The sequence below is a fragment of the Dermochelys coriacea genome, chromosome 4 (genome assembly GCF_009764565.3).
Source record: "Dermochelys coriacea isolate rDerCor1 chromosome 4, rDerCor1.pri.v4, whole genome shotgun sequence".
NCBI lineage: Eukaryota > Metazoa > Chordata > Testudines > Dermochelyidae > Dermochelys > Dermochelys coriacea.
This window is the reverse complement of record NC_050071.1, coordinates 125,484,386-125,498,828: the sequence shown is the minus strand read 5'-3', so window position 1 is coordinate 125,498,828 and position 14,443 is coordinate 125,484,386. Positions and strand designations below refer to the sequence as shown.

Below are 14,443 nucleotides of genomic sequence, written 5' to 3'. Positions count from 1 at the left end.
TGCCTATAGCAGAGTGATATGAAGAACATCTCTGGTGAATGGGCATGTGTGAATCAAGCAAGGAACAGAGTCTCCTGAGGAACCTTCCATTGGGTTATGGGGGTGACAGTGGGTCTGCCTACTTACCCCGCACCCAACAAACTGCTATCTCTTTAAGGTTTCAGAGTAGCAGCCGTGTTAGTCTGTATTCGCAAAAAGAAAAGGAGTACTTGTGGCACCTTAGAGAACTAACAATTTATTAGAAGCATAAGCTTTCGTGAGCTACAGCTCACTTCACATCCGATGAAGTGAGCTGTAGCTCACGAAAGCTTATGCTCTAATAAATTTGTTAGTCTCTAAGGTGCCACAAGTACTCCTTTTCTTTTATCTCTTTAAGATTTCAGAAGGGCAGAGAAGGCCAACCAGGTAGTCTTCAGACTACAAGACAGGACGTAGTGCAACACTAGATATAATCCCTTCAAGAACCAAGTAGAGGGAGAATATTCCAGCTGTAGCCTCTAGTTAGTTCCTTCCCTGTCTATCTGAATGTGGGGTATGTACATCCCATCACAAGCTTTTTATATCTTTTTAATTCCACCAATAAAGCACTTTAAAAAGGTATTTCTCAGCAAAGCCAACAAAACAGAAAATTGTAGGCCAAGCCAATGGGGAGATATGAGGCAAAAAACAGCTTACAAGATGACAACAGGTGGAGACAGACAGATGGGGGAGCACAAACTAGACAATACTGGTCAAAATGATTATGCAGCTGGTGTGCTAAAACCACTTCCATTTTAGCCTTGTAATCAGAATATTCATTTCTAGTGTTAAATACTATCATGAGGAAGCTATAAACATAGAGATGTTGATAAATAAAATATTTCCAATTAGTTTTACTTGCTTTCTGTCCTTAGACAATGAAGGTGCTTGTACGTTGTTCCTTTGTTACCGATGTCTCTGGAAGTATTGTACCTTGATGTACCAAGATCTTTTCCTTGATGTTTGTAGCTGGAGAGATTAAGCAGGTAAATTGAAGTTTACTGAAATGCACATACAAAACAGTGTGATAACATATATGGTCTATGCTGCTTCATGCTTTGTGAAGATTTTATTGTCAAAGTTAACATTGCTGCTTTTTTTTTTTTTTTTTAAGATTTCTTGAGCCTCTGTGGCAGTTGCTTTGAATTTAGTGACATCAACCTGGTTAAGCAGTAGAATAGCACCATGCACGATAAATTCTATATCTGAATACATTCAACAAAGATTGGGTGATTTTGGAAAAAATCTTTGTTATATGAACTTGTGAAACTCTTACAGAAGCTAGGTTTTAAAGCTCAAGTCTCAATATCAAGTGAAAACTTCATGGGATGGAACAGTACTGTAACTGGCTTTGGGTGTAACATCATGTGACCAAATCCTGCTCACATTTCTCCTATAAGTAGTTCCACAGATGACCATCCCAGAAGATCTGTTTCAAAGGCCTGGATCAGACAACAATTACAAGCCACAATATGGAACCAACCACAAATCCCAGAAAGTCTCACCCACAAATGCCCAAACTAGAGTCTGATGTCCCAGTGTGTAGAGCCTAGGACACCCGGAGAAGGGAGACTGCTGCTCAATGTGCAAAACACCCAATTCTCTAGGACCTAAGGGACCGTTATGGGGTATACATGCCCTTTCAGACTGGAGGGGGCCAGAAGACCCCATTCCAGGGATATTGGAATGAACAAAGGCCCTGGAAATGGTCTTGTAGCAAGAAGAGAGGAATTAGTCCCAGAGAATTAGTAACTGGATGTGAAAAAACAGGATACTGCCCCTTTAAGGTCTGGGATCAGGAGACCTGTGAGGTCGGAGAGGAAACGGGACTCCCTTCTCTCCCAAACAATCAGGAGAAAGCTCTCTGAAGGACAGCGGTATATATGTTGCCTGCTCTCAGAACAGGAAGTGCAATCATTGGAAGAAGGAAGCCAGAGCTAGAAGGCTGAGCTTCCACTAGGAAGGGCACAATCAGTAGTTCTGTGAAGAACGTTTCTCTGGGACAGAGTAAGAACTCCGTGTGTGGTAGAAGAGCAGGATATGAGTATGAACTTTTGTGTTGCTATGGTGGACTTTATTTTGAGGACATTGAGGACTCCTTTGAATTGCTTTAGGCGATCAACCCAGCACCAGGCAGTGGTTGGTGGTGGTCCCAAGAAAGTCTGGAGGAAGCTCTTAAGGGGCTCCAAAGAGGAGAACAGGACAAGGGTGGTGCAGAGGCACCTTGGCCAAAAGGGGGTGCTCAGTTTTGATGTTCTGTACCTTGTGGGAATGCCCTACACCCTATGTTCATCCTTGTAAAATGATGGCATGGTATCCAATGCAAAGTTTGTCATGTTGGGTATCTTTGGAAGGCTCATGATGCACTGAGCATTGTTGTTACAATAATGTTATAGGTTGTAATTTCATGTATATAGTTATGAGGCTGAAAATGTGTCCTCATGTCTAAACAAGCCCAGACAAAAACTCTCCAAGAACAGAGGGGCAGTTCAGACCTCATCAGGGCATGTATGGGATCAACCCAGCCCAGCCTCACAGGAACAAAGGACGCTGGCCTAGGCAACAACAAAGGATCTGTTGGACTCTCGAGTGAGTCACCCCCCCCTTTCTTTGGTCAGTCAGGGACTATGATGAGGTAATGCTCACCTGACACTGCGGGGGGGGGGGAGCCAAGAGGGAAGAAAGAACATGATAAAAGGGAGACATCTTTGCCATGCTTATCCTCTCTCTTCCACCTCCATCTACAAACATCACCACCAAGTGACTGAAGCGCCAAAGAGGAGAGCCTGGCTGAAGGGCAGCCAGCCAGCCTATGGTGAGAAGCACCTAAGTTTCTAAGGGCACTGTAAGTGTTAAGAATAGCTTAGAATGTTTTCCTTTTATTTCATTGGACCAAATCTGACTTATAATCACTTAAAATCTGTCTTTGTTGTTAATAAATTTATTTGTTTGTTTGTTTGTTCTACCTGAAGCAGTGCATTTGGTTTAAAGAGTGTCAGAAACTCCCCTTGGGATAACAAGCCTGGTGCATATCAATTTCTTTGTTAAACTGATGAACTCCTATAAGCTTGCAGTGTCCAGCAAGTATAACTGGACATTGCAAGATGGAGGTTCCTAGGGCTGTGTCTGGGATCGGAGATATTGGCTAGTGTCATTCGGTTGCACAAACCAAGGAGCAGCTTACATGCCAGAGGCTGTGCGTGAACAGCCCAGGAGTGGGGGCTCTTACAGCAGAGCAGGGTAAGGCTGGCTCCCAGAGTCAAGGATTGGAGCGAGCGAGAAGATCACTGGTCCAGATAACACCAGGGGAATATCCCAGTAAACAGCAACTCTGCTACAGGACCATTGTGGTGTTTAATTCTTTTGGAAAATGGGGAAAAAATAACTCGAGTCCCAAAAGACATTAACTGATTGTTGAAAGAACAATTAGGTGAATCTTATGCAGATCATTTCCATAACATTGCTAGTTTTTGGAGTTCAAATAAGAGTACTACTACTATTTTCTGAGGACCTCAAAGTGCTTTACAGATATCAATTAATTAAACCTCATCAGAGGTACATGGAGTAGGAATTATCACCACCATTTTACAGGTGGGGACTCTGAGGCCTAAAGATGTCAAATGACTCAAGAGGGAGTTAGACCACAGCCAGAAAAGAAAATGCCAGGTGCCCTAACCTCAGTCCTGAGCTTTAATCCCAGTACTACTGGATTGTAAACTGTTTGCTATTTATTGTACATGTCCTGTGCTCTTCTGTCGAGTTTTGGAAAAAGCTGTCCCTGCCCTAGAGAATTTACAGTCTACAGCAGTGAGTCTCAAACTTTTTTTTTTTGCGCACCACTTGAAAATTGCTGAGGGTCTTGGCAGACCACTCAATGATCTTTCCAAATGTTGTTTGTACCATTAGCTAACTATTGTAAAGCACTTGGATAAAAGCGTTATATAAAAAAAAATTAATAATTACCTTTTTTTGTTTTACAAATAAAAGCACACAACTCATATTTTAATATCAGTAGTCTTACCTTTCTAATGCGATGGATGTGCCCTCTCTCCCCCACCCCTGTAGCCCCCAAACTGGGGGTTGGGAAGGAGGGCCATCTCTCCCTGGCAGCCACAGCCCTGGAGCTGGGGAAAGTCGCCTCTTTCTCTAGCCGCTGCAGCCCTGTACGTCCCAAATTCCCCCACCCCCTCTTCTCACCCCACTGCCCCCCTCCCACCTACCCCCCATTCTTCCCAAGGTCACCATCTCACCTTACATGTGGGGCTTCTCCAGGGTCCTGGCACCTAATTAGTGGATCCACGTCTGCGCGGCTCCACTAATTAGGTGGGTAGCTCTTCATGCTCTTGTGTGCGGCCGCCCAGGTGTGCACCTTAGAGGGAACTATCCGTGGACCACCTGAATGAAGCTACGGACCACAGTTTGAGAACCTTTGGTCTATAGTTTACAAGTAAGGGTGGCAGAGTAGGGAGGAGGGACTGAGGAGAACAAGGTGTGACCGAGCAACCTCTTGGTGCCAACTGGCAGAGGGCATAGGGGGTGCATAGCACTTTACAGGCATTTCCTGGGTCAATTATAGGCACAATAGTTCACCAGAGGCATGGGAGAGCTCTACTGGGCGCCCTGGTCATCATAATTATTACGAAATGTATGCACGGGTCATATTTATGAAATTGTGTATTTATACTAAAACTATGTGCTTCAGGTCTGGGAGTTAAGATAAGACCTCCTGGTGACCTACCTCAGACATGTTTCTTTCAGGCAGGAGGTCACGCACTTAATTCTCTGTCTGGTCATGAGGCAGCCCCAGCAGAATCTTCCAAAAAGTGGGGGTGCCACACCCTTCTGCCTGAGGCCAAGCTGGAAGGCAGAGCGGGCCAGGAGCTGCAGACCCTCCACCTGCTGGGGGGGGGGGCGAGACCCAAGAGCAGCCCCCACCCAGGCAGTTAGAGGGTTTGTGGCTTCCCACAGCTGCCTGCACAGCTCTTACCCCAACCCGGCTCTGGCCAGGGGATGGCGCCTCAGAGTCACAGTCTGGCCATGGTAAGAGCCGCGCAACCAAGCAGCCCTGGGCAGAGACATGGACCGGGGGCTGCTCTCAGCCCCCAACCCTGGGCTGGTGGAGGGTCCATGGGGTGGCGCCACATATTGCCTGGGCACCATCTGCCAGCCTGGCTGGGGGTGCAGGTCCTAGGGGGAAGAGGAGGGGTGAGGGGCTGTGGCAAAAAGTGGCCAGGCCAGTCCACTTTTAAAAAGTGGGAGGGCCATGGCCCCCGGTCTCCCCTGTTCCGGCACTGATGTCATGAGTGCATTGTATGCCTCACAATGGATGCCAATTTGCATATTGAGCCAGATACCAGCTGAAAGATTGTGAAATCTATTAGAGAGAAAATCTACAGGAAGAAAAAAAAAAGTCAGCAGGGGTGTCCTATTTATGACCAAGATCAAAGAATTAATCTGGTATTTCAGGGAATGCACAGGTTTCTCTACTGAGGAGACCAGCTAAAAACATGTTTGTCTTATGAAAGGAGGGTAACAGCCAGCCTGGCTGTAAAATGCTGAAAGGATTTAGGATGAGCATTATTCTACAAGACATGAGGGTATCTAATTAATTAAATCTAGGTTCTACAATGACTGTTATGATTTGATTGTATCTGTAACCATTTATTTCCAGTACTTGAATCTCAGTGCTTTGTTCAATAAATTTATGCTTGATTTCACTATAAACATATCTAAGTGCTCTGTGTTTAAGTGGGGCAGTGATCTGAGGTGGAACTGATAAATTTGCGTGTACTGTTTCTTTGGAAGCAGCGGATCTCTGAATCAATATGGCCTGCACAGGTCCAGAGGGGAGTGCTTGTGTTGCCTGTGGCTGGTGAAGCTGAGGAGCTGATCTTTAGCAGATGACATAGACAAGGCTTCCTCATGTTAAGGGCAGGTGGTAGTAAGGTACTTCACAGACCAGGGTACTCCCAGGAAGCATCCAAAAGCTTACGGCAATAAGATCACATGGTCAGTCTAGGCATCTGCATGCCTCTCTTAGTGGTTCTGTGTTCTAGGGTTTTGTTTTTATTTCTTACATTTATCTGAAAATGAGAAAATTATAGGATGGTGACTATCATGAATTTGGTGTTAGGTGGGTACAGTGGAAGAAAGGAGTCTTGAGGAAGGATTTAAATGAGAAATGGTTGATGGCTTGATGGATGTCATTTTTCTGGCTTGTAGTGGGCAGACCATAAATTACCTTGGTAGCAGACAATTCTAGTTGTTAGCTCTCTGGTGTACCAAAGCAACTATTAATTGAAGGTGTAGAGAACAATGTCAATAGCAGGTAGCTGTCTCTTGAGACTGTTTTTCCATTAATGGAGTGGGCAAATATTGATTTTGACCTATTTCTGGCTAACAAAAGGAAAAACATTTCATTATCTGGAAAACTGTTGGTTCCAGAGTCTCGCTGTAATGTGTGTTTTTTCCATTCTCTCCTATTTCAAATGTGTGTTACTGCAGCTGCAGGGATGCTTCTCTTCTACTGCAATAAATCTGTACTTCTAGTGTCTGTCTGTCTCTCTCTTCAGTATGTGAAATAAGCATTACCATGTAAGAAGAGTGCCAGTACTCTTTAGAACTAAAACTCTTTAGATACGATGTTGTAGAAGCAAAAGAAATGAGCACTTGTAAAAGTAAGTGCCTTTTCCAACATTCCTTATTCTGGTAAAATATCTATTGACTTCACTGGCAGGTTTGCCTGAAAAAGGAGTGCACAATTGGAGCTGTGTATAGTGTATACACTATAAGTGTATAAAGAGGTGTGGAGAGTAAAGGGAGAGAGAGAGAGGCAGAAGGCCTGAGACAAGAGGAGTAGAGAATGGTGGCTGCATGGAGATGGCTGATCCTCTGAGGTGCTGGGCATCTGCAATTCCAATTGATCAGGCTCTGACAGAAGACAGAAGGAAGCCATCTGATATTTATTTAGTCTGTTAAGTGTTGAGCATTATTACATATAATTTTTGAGAATTTTGTTTACATAAGAGAAACTCTTGCACCATTTTGCCAAAAATATCTCATTCTCCATGTCCCACTCTTTCAGAGCCCAGCTGGACCAGATGTTGGCCTACTGCTTTTCTCTGCCAACCAGTGAACAAACCAAAGACTAAAACAGGTCTTGCAACCTTAGTAAGTAGCTGTATTTCAACTAGCCTCTCAGAGACATTCTCTTCACTATGGCTCTTGAAAGTTCTTGACATAATATTATCAGGGATTCTATTTTCTTTCTAATAACTTGTCCAGGACAAGTGCTCTAAGTTTACTGTGAAAGCATGTTTTCACTGATTTGTACCTTTATTTGAAAAGCAAGAGCCCTGCCTGCTTTCATACTATAAAGCACTGTTTTTTTGACCTAGCAGGTGTGATGCAGAGATCATTAAAATATGTGGGGATGGTAGTCAAAAGGGTGGGAATAAATCAGCAAGGATAGTGAACAGAATGTGGGGACATTAATGTCTGATATCTCAATTTGCTGAAGCAAGTTTTTTTTTTCTGAGATAATCAGTTCCTTGGGAAAGGGCTCTTTCATAGTTGTTGCTGGGTTTTTTTAAGGACCAAAAGGGACCATTTGTAATGATCTAATCTGCCCTCCTGCATAATACAGGCCACAAAATTTCACCATGTGATTCTAGAAACAAGCTCACAGCACAAACTCAACTGGAAGCTATCTTTTAGAAAGACATTGTGTTGATTTAAATACTTCAAGTGATGGAATATCCAACCACACCTGGAGGTAAATTGTCCCAATGTTTAATTACCCCATTGTTATACATTTGCACTTTACTTCTAGTCTTTGTTTAGCTTTCGCTTCTGACTGGATCTTGTTGTAACAGGGTCTGTTACATTAAACAGTTCTCTTATCAAATCTTCTCCCTATATAGGCACTTGTAAATAGTGATCAAATCATCCCTTAACCTTCTCTTGGGTAAACTAAAGATTTTTTTCATTTTTACCTATAAGGCAGGTTTTCCAGAATTTGAATTGTTCTTGTAACTCCTTCTGAATCCTTTGCACTAGTGGTCTTACCAAATGCCCTGAGTAATACCTCCTCTTCCCCACTTCTTCCTGTAACTGTTCATACAGCTAAGGATCCTATTTCCACTCATATGCACTGTTTAGAACTGGGATTTTTCGGTTCAGCTGGTTATTCACCATGACCCCAAAGTTGTTCCTAGAATATATGAATGACGTTGCTTTTGGCTACATTAAAACATGTTGTTCGTGTTAGACAAGCTTACTAATCAATCCACAGCCCTCTGTAGTAGTGACTTATTTACCATTCCACCAATATATGGTTCATCTGCATGCTTTAGCAGCAATGATTTAATATTTGGGGATTTTTTTTTGTATTCATAGTGTCCTATCTGTACGCGTTGATAGCACTGCCTGAACAATAATAATGCAGAGGGACAATATTTTGATGGGGGGGGGGGGAGGATAAAGTTAGGGACCTAAATACCGGGCCGGATTCTCAGAGGTGAAGAGAACACCGCTCCCGTCAGCTTGCACCGCCCCATTGTCTCTGCTTCCCCTACAGCTAACACCCTTCTGCGTTAGCACCCCCCCCCCCATAATCTGCCTCCTTCAACCTGCCCCCGGGCTCTGTTCCCCAGCCCCGCCGCCCCGTTTGCTTTTCCCGCCACGCCCCTGCCTTTGATTCCACCCTCCCGCCACTTGCCGCTCTCTGTCTTATCGCGCCCGCGCCCCGCCTCGCTCCCCTCCCTTAGCCAATGGGAGAGCCGCTTGGTTGCCGAGCCTGCGCCCGCCAATGGGCGGCGCGGTTGTTGGCCTGCGGCCCCCTGGAAGCCGCACCCTGCTGGGGGAGCGGGGCGGGGTTTGGTGCTGGGGCCGGAGACTGGTGGTGGTGGGGGAGGGGAGGGGACTCTGCAGCTGCCTCCCAGCGCCCGCAGGCTGCTGCCGCCGTTACTTCTTCCGCACGCCGGGGTGGGGTGAGCTGAGCGGAGGCCGCCGGGGCGCGGCCTGGGCTGGGGGGGGGGGGGGCGCGGCCGTTGGGGGAGCAGCGATGCAGGTGTCTCGAGGCGGGGGGGTGCAGGCCTTGGGCGGGCTTGGCGGAGCAGGGGTGCAGGCGTTGTGAGGAGGGGCTAGCGAAGAAAGGCCGCCGCTGTTGGGGGAGGGGGTGTAGGTATGGGGCAGAGACGCTGAGTCCGGGCTGGAGGGGCTGGGGGAGCAGCGGTGTAGGCGTTGGGTAGAGGGGCTGAGTCGGGGCTGGGGGAGCGGAGGGGCTGCGTCTGGGCTCAGGGTGCAGGCCTTGGGGGAGGGGATGGGCTGGGGTGCAGGCGTTGGGGGGAGGGGCAGAGGCGGAGATCTCTGACATTGGAGGGTAGACGTAGCCTGGCTCAGGGTGCTGGTTCCGGAGTGAGAGGAGGCACTGGTGGGGGGCGGGCGGGCGGGCGGGGACATAAATGCGTGGGAGAAGCCTTAGCAGAAGTGGGGTCTGGGGCAAGGGGCTGTAGCTCAGGCTTTGGGATTGGGTTGGGAGCCAGGCTCAGGGTGTGCAGGTTTTGAGGGGCCTGAAGCTTTTGGTTTGGATGAGTCAGGGGCTGGGCTGGGCTGGGGGCTCTTGTCTGAGAGTTGTGTGGAAGCTGCTGTGCTGACAGTTGGGATGACGGGGGCTCCTGTGGTGGTCTAAGCAGATGCCGTGGTGAGGGGGACGGTCACTATGCGTGTCTGTACCTTTTTGCAGTCCTGTGATGGGTGAGGTGTAGTGCTGATGCTGTTACTGCAAGAAGCAGCTGCTCAGTGTTCAGATCTCCATTACACCACTTGGTGCATCTACCACCTCTTTCCCGGTTCTCTCTCGATCTGCTGTTTTATGGAATTAGATTGATTGATTGTAAACATCTCCACCGACTTGCTGATTTTTGCAAGGTGTGGAGAATGGGCGTTACAGATTAATAACAGCAGCTGGTTTAGAGGGAGGGAAACAGTGAGAAGGAGGAAAATGGGGAATGTGTTGTGTTTGTGTACAGCGTTGTTGATTGGTGAGGTACCAGTTGCTGGATATGGGCATTGGGCAGCTGTTGCGTTTTGTGTTCAGAGAGTTTTCAGAGTAGCAACCGTGTTAGTCTGTATTCGCAAAAAGAAAAGGAGTACTTGTGGCACCTTAGAGACTAACAAATTTATTAGAGCATAAGCTTTTGTGAGCTATCCGATGAAGTGAGCTGTAGCTCACGAAAGCTTACGCTCTAATAAATTTGTTAGTCTCTAAGGTGCCACAAGTACTCCTTTTCTTTGTTCAGAGAGTGTTTCTCATCTTTCCAGTAACTGTTCCTGGGTGCAAAACATTACAAGCATCTGTGCACATAGCAAATATATATTGTAAGTGTTTTGTGTTTGACATTGAGTCTTAATTTAGGTTGGCTTTAAATAAAACTGGGGGAAAACCTATCTAGGAAAGACCACAGTTATGTGGGGGCTATGAACGGTGGTGGGTGTAAACCTTCACAGGATATTGTTGCAGCTGGTGGATGTCCTTTCAAAGCCGATTCTTTTCTTTGGTCTTCTGAAAGCTGTTACCAACAGTGGTCTTTTTTTATTACCTGCTTTAGTGTTTTATGTCGGCAAATTAATAGTATAGAGAGAATATGTATACACTTTGTTCATTAAAATTGTTAAATTCTCAAACTGTAACTGCTTGAGTTAAACAGTCTGATTTGCCTGAATCTACAAGATTAGTCTCCCATACATACAGGCTGCAGTGTAGCTATTCTGTACAACACCGAGCAACAGAATTAAGGTGATATAATGAAACTCCAGGTGTGATAGAAGGATAGAAACCACCACAAATCCTTTCTATCGTGGAACAAAGAGGGTTTTTAAAGTTACACAAATACTTATTTTTAAAAAAATTAAGGATTACAAAGGGAGTGCAGTAGAACCTCAGAGTTATGAGCTGACCAGTCAACCACACACCTCATTTGGAACCTTAAGTACGCAATCAGGCAGCAGAGACACAAAAAAAGCAAATCCTGTATAGTACAGTACAGTGTTAAATGTAAACTACTAAAAAGGGAAAATGTTTTTCTAAAAAGATTTGACAAGGTAAGGAAACTATTTCTGTGCTTGTATAATTTAAATTAAAATGCTTAAAAGCGGCCTTTTTTGTTCTGCTTAGTAAAGTTTCAAAGCTTATTAAGTCGCCTCCATTCCTGAGGTGTTCGTAACTCTGAGGTTCTACTGTACTCAGAAAATTGTCTTCATTTTCTAGGCTGTTGTACTGAACTGAAAAACAGAATCTAGAATGCATTTTCTGTTTTGCCCTCCATATCAAAGAATATGGATAACTCAAATTATCAACAACCTCTTGAGCTGTTTAAGATGGAGTACAATATATAAAATTACTGTAAAGTGAGTTTAATGCCTGCTGTGGTTTGTTTTGGTTGTAGTCTTGAGGTTGCAGGATGTAATTGAGATCTGACTAGTCTTTCCAGTTTGAGGATGCTTTAGTCTTCCAGGATAAAAATGCATGCATTGATATACTAAACATATTGAATGTCTTCCACTTCTGTTTGATTTCATTTTTGCTTAAACTCTTATTAGAGAAAACATTTTGGTCCAAAAATTGTTTTATGTGAACATGAGAACAGGCAATTGTCCATCTAACCCAGTATCCTGACAGTGGACAATGCCAGATGCCTCAGAGAGAATGAACAGAACAGGGAAATTTCAAGTGATCCATCTCCTGTTGTTCGTACCCAGCTTTTGGCAGTCATAGGTTTAGAGACCCCTGGATCATGGGGTTGCATCACAAACCATTCTGGCTAATGGCCGTTGATGGGCTTATCGTCCATGTGCATAACTATTTTTTTTTAATTTTATACTTTTGGTCTTCACAGCATCCCCTGGCAACAAGTTCCACAGGTTGACCAGACATTGTGTGAAGTACTTCCTTTTGTTCGTTTTAAATCTGCAGCCTTTTAACTTCATTGGGTGACCCCTAGTTCTTGTGTTATGTAAATAAAAAATGTGTTGCCCTTCTCTGTATCTTTTCCAGTTCTATGATATCTTTTTTGAGATGGGTTGACCAGAACTGCATATAGTATTGGAGGTTCATGGATTCATGTAGTGGCATTGATATTTTCTGTTTTATTATGTATGCCTTTCCTAATGGTTCCTAACATTTAGTTTTTTTCATCTGCCACTGAACGTTGAGTGGATGTTTTCAGAGAACTATTCATAGTGACTCCAAGATCTTTTTCTTGAGAGGTAACAGCTAATTTTACACCTGATCATTTTGTATATATAGTCAAGATTATATTTTCCAATGTGCATTACTTTGCACTTATCAGCATTGAATTTCATCTGCCATTTTGTTGCCCAGTCATCCAGTTTGAAATCCCTTTGTAGCTCATCGCAGTCAGCTTTGGACTTAACTATCTCTAACACTTTTTATAGGATAATGCTGGATATGTCTTTTAGCACATTTCATGTAGAAATGTCAAGTTATAATATATTTGCAAGGTGGTATTAAAGTAATATTTCCCCTCATTTATTATGTCTCTTGGTAACTTGCCCTTTTAGCAAGCCAGCAAGCACACATTCCATGGAGGAAAAAGTATTTGGTAAGCAAATATTTTAGTTTCAAGTAAATCCTCACTGACTGCAGTAAACCCTCACTGACTCAATGTGGGAACAAGGGGGTCCAGTGACGTGGATCCCATTACAGGATTGGGGTCTTAGTTCTTGAGTGATATCTGATGAACTTGAGCTAATATAGATGTGGGGGGAAAAAGAGAGAGAGAAATTCAAAAAGTCTTTTACCAACTACTGTATGAATTCTGCAAACTGAGAAGAAAATACAGGGTGAACATTTTAACAATCTAACCTAGGTTCCCTTTCAGATTAGAATGCTACATTACAATATGTTCTGAATGTATGCAAACAGATTTTGAATATTGGACAAAAATGTCCAGCATGCAGATTATAAGCATATATATACTTTTATGAAGCAAATATTCTCAAAACTCCTAGAGTATGACTACACAGCAGCTGGGAGCAAGCCTTCAACCTGGATAGACAGACTTCTGTTGGAGGGCGAGTCTCATGCTCGTGCACTAACAATAGCTGTGTGAACATTGCCACACTGACAGAGGCTTGGGCTAGCAACGGGAAGTTCATACCCACCCAATTACCTGGTGAGCCATAAGAATGGCCATACTGGGTCAGACCAAAGGTCCATCTAGCCCAGTATCCTATCTTCTGACAGTGGCAATGCCAGGTGCCCCAGAGGGAATGAGCAGCCACACTAGCAAAGTCTTCAGGCTATAAAGTTTGCTCCCAGCTGCAGTGTGGTCATACCCTAAGAAGTTAAATTGTACCTCTTGTAATTGTAATCACTGCTTTTTGAACCATGGCTTTCAGAAAGATTTTTTTTTCAATTTCTTAATTACTTGTTTGAGATACTAGCTTAAATCATATTCTGCCTAACAATGATATGTTCCCTTATAATTTCAGTTATTCTTTGTTTATTCTTTACTTTCCTCTTTAAAACATTTCAGTGTTGATGGTGTGACTGACTGCTGTATTTCTGCCACAAAGGTGTCTGTGTTTCAGTGTCTTGGGATATGTGGTCCTAGTTCATATAGTCTGTAAAGGACTTTAGGTGATACTTCTTCTGGATTCTGCAGTTTATGCCATACATCTTGTTGAAGTGAGATACCATAAATAGCTAGAGTAGTAAATGCAGATAATCAGTTACATTTTACATATTCTTGTTCACTTTCTCATGGGATGAGCTGGCAGTTTTGAGCATGGTAAGGTTCTCTCCTAACTTTGAATGAATACCTATTTTATTTACCAGAGCTGTTCTTGGAAGTTGGGGGTGGCAGTAGACATTTTGTTTAAAACTACTGTCACTGAACTAAAACTTCAGCCATGAGACTTATGTTGGAACTTATTTCAATTTTCTTTACTTGTCGGAGGGTGTGTGTGTGTGTGTCAGTTTTCAAATTCCTGACATTATTTTAAGGTATTTTTGTTGTTTCATGTAACCTGAATCTCCTGAGAGGTCCAGTTCACTGTTGGTACAACTTCATTAAACTAATGAAGTTGCAACATCTTACACCAGCAGTGAACCTCACCAAAAAAAAAAAAACCTTCCACCTGAACTTCTAAGGGCAGATCTACCTTCAGAAGTAATGTTGACCCAGCTACATTACTCAGGGATGTGAAAATCCACACTCTAAACAGCGTAGTTAAGCTGACCTAACTCTTCTTGTAGGTAGTGCTAGGGTTGATGGAAGAATTCTTCAGTTGATCTAGCTTCCACCTCTTGGGGAGATAGAATACTTACACCAGTGGGAGAACCCCTCCCGTTGCTGTAGTGAGTGTCTATACTGAAATGCTACAGCTGTGCCGCTGTAAT

General features: G+C 44.0%; 1 protein-coding gene across 26 annotated transcripts in view; it reads left to right on the top strand.

The window, feature by feature from the left end:
- Positions 1 to 8,811: 8,811 nt before the first annotated feature.
- Positions 8,812 to 14,443, top strand: part of ADD1 (adducin 1) — a 126,239-nt gene continuing 120,607 nt past the window's right edge. For 7 of the 26 annotated variants that reach the window (XM_043512548.1, XM_043512538.1, XM_043512549.1 and 4 more), the window contains exon 1: positions 8,907 to 9,003. The gene's annotated coding sequence lies outside the window, so the exon portion shown is untranslated. Of the gene's footprint in view, positions 9,009 to 14,443 lie in introns of all 26 variants that reach the window. The other 19 variants (XM_043512552.1, XM_043512541.1, XM_043512559.1 and 16 more) reach the window with 12 other exon arrangements.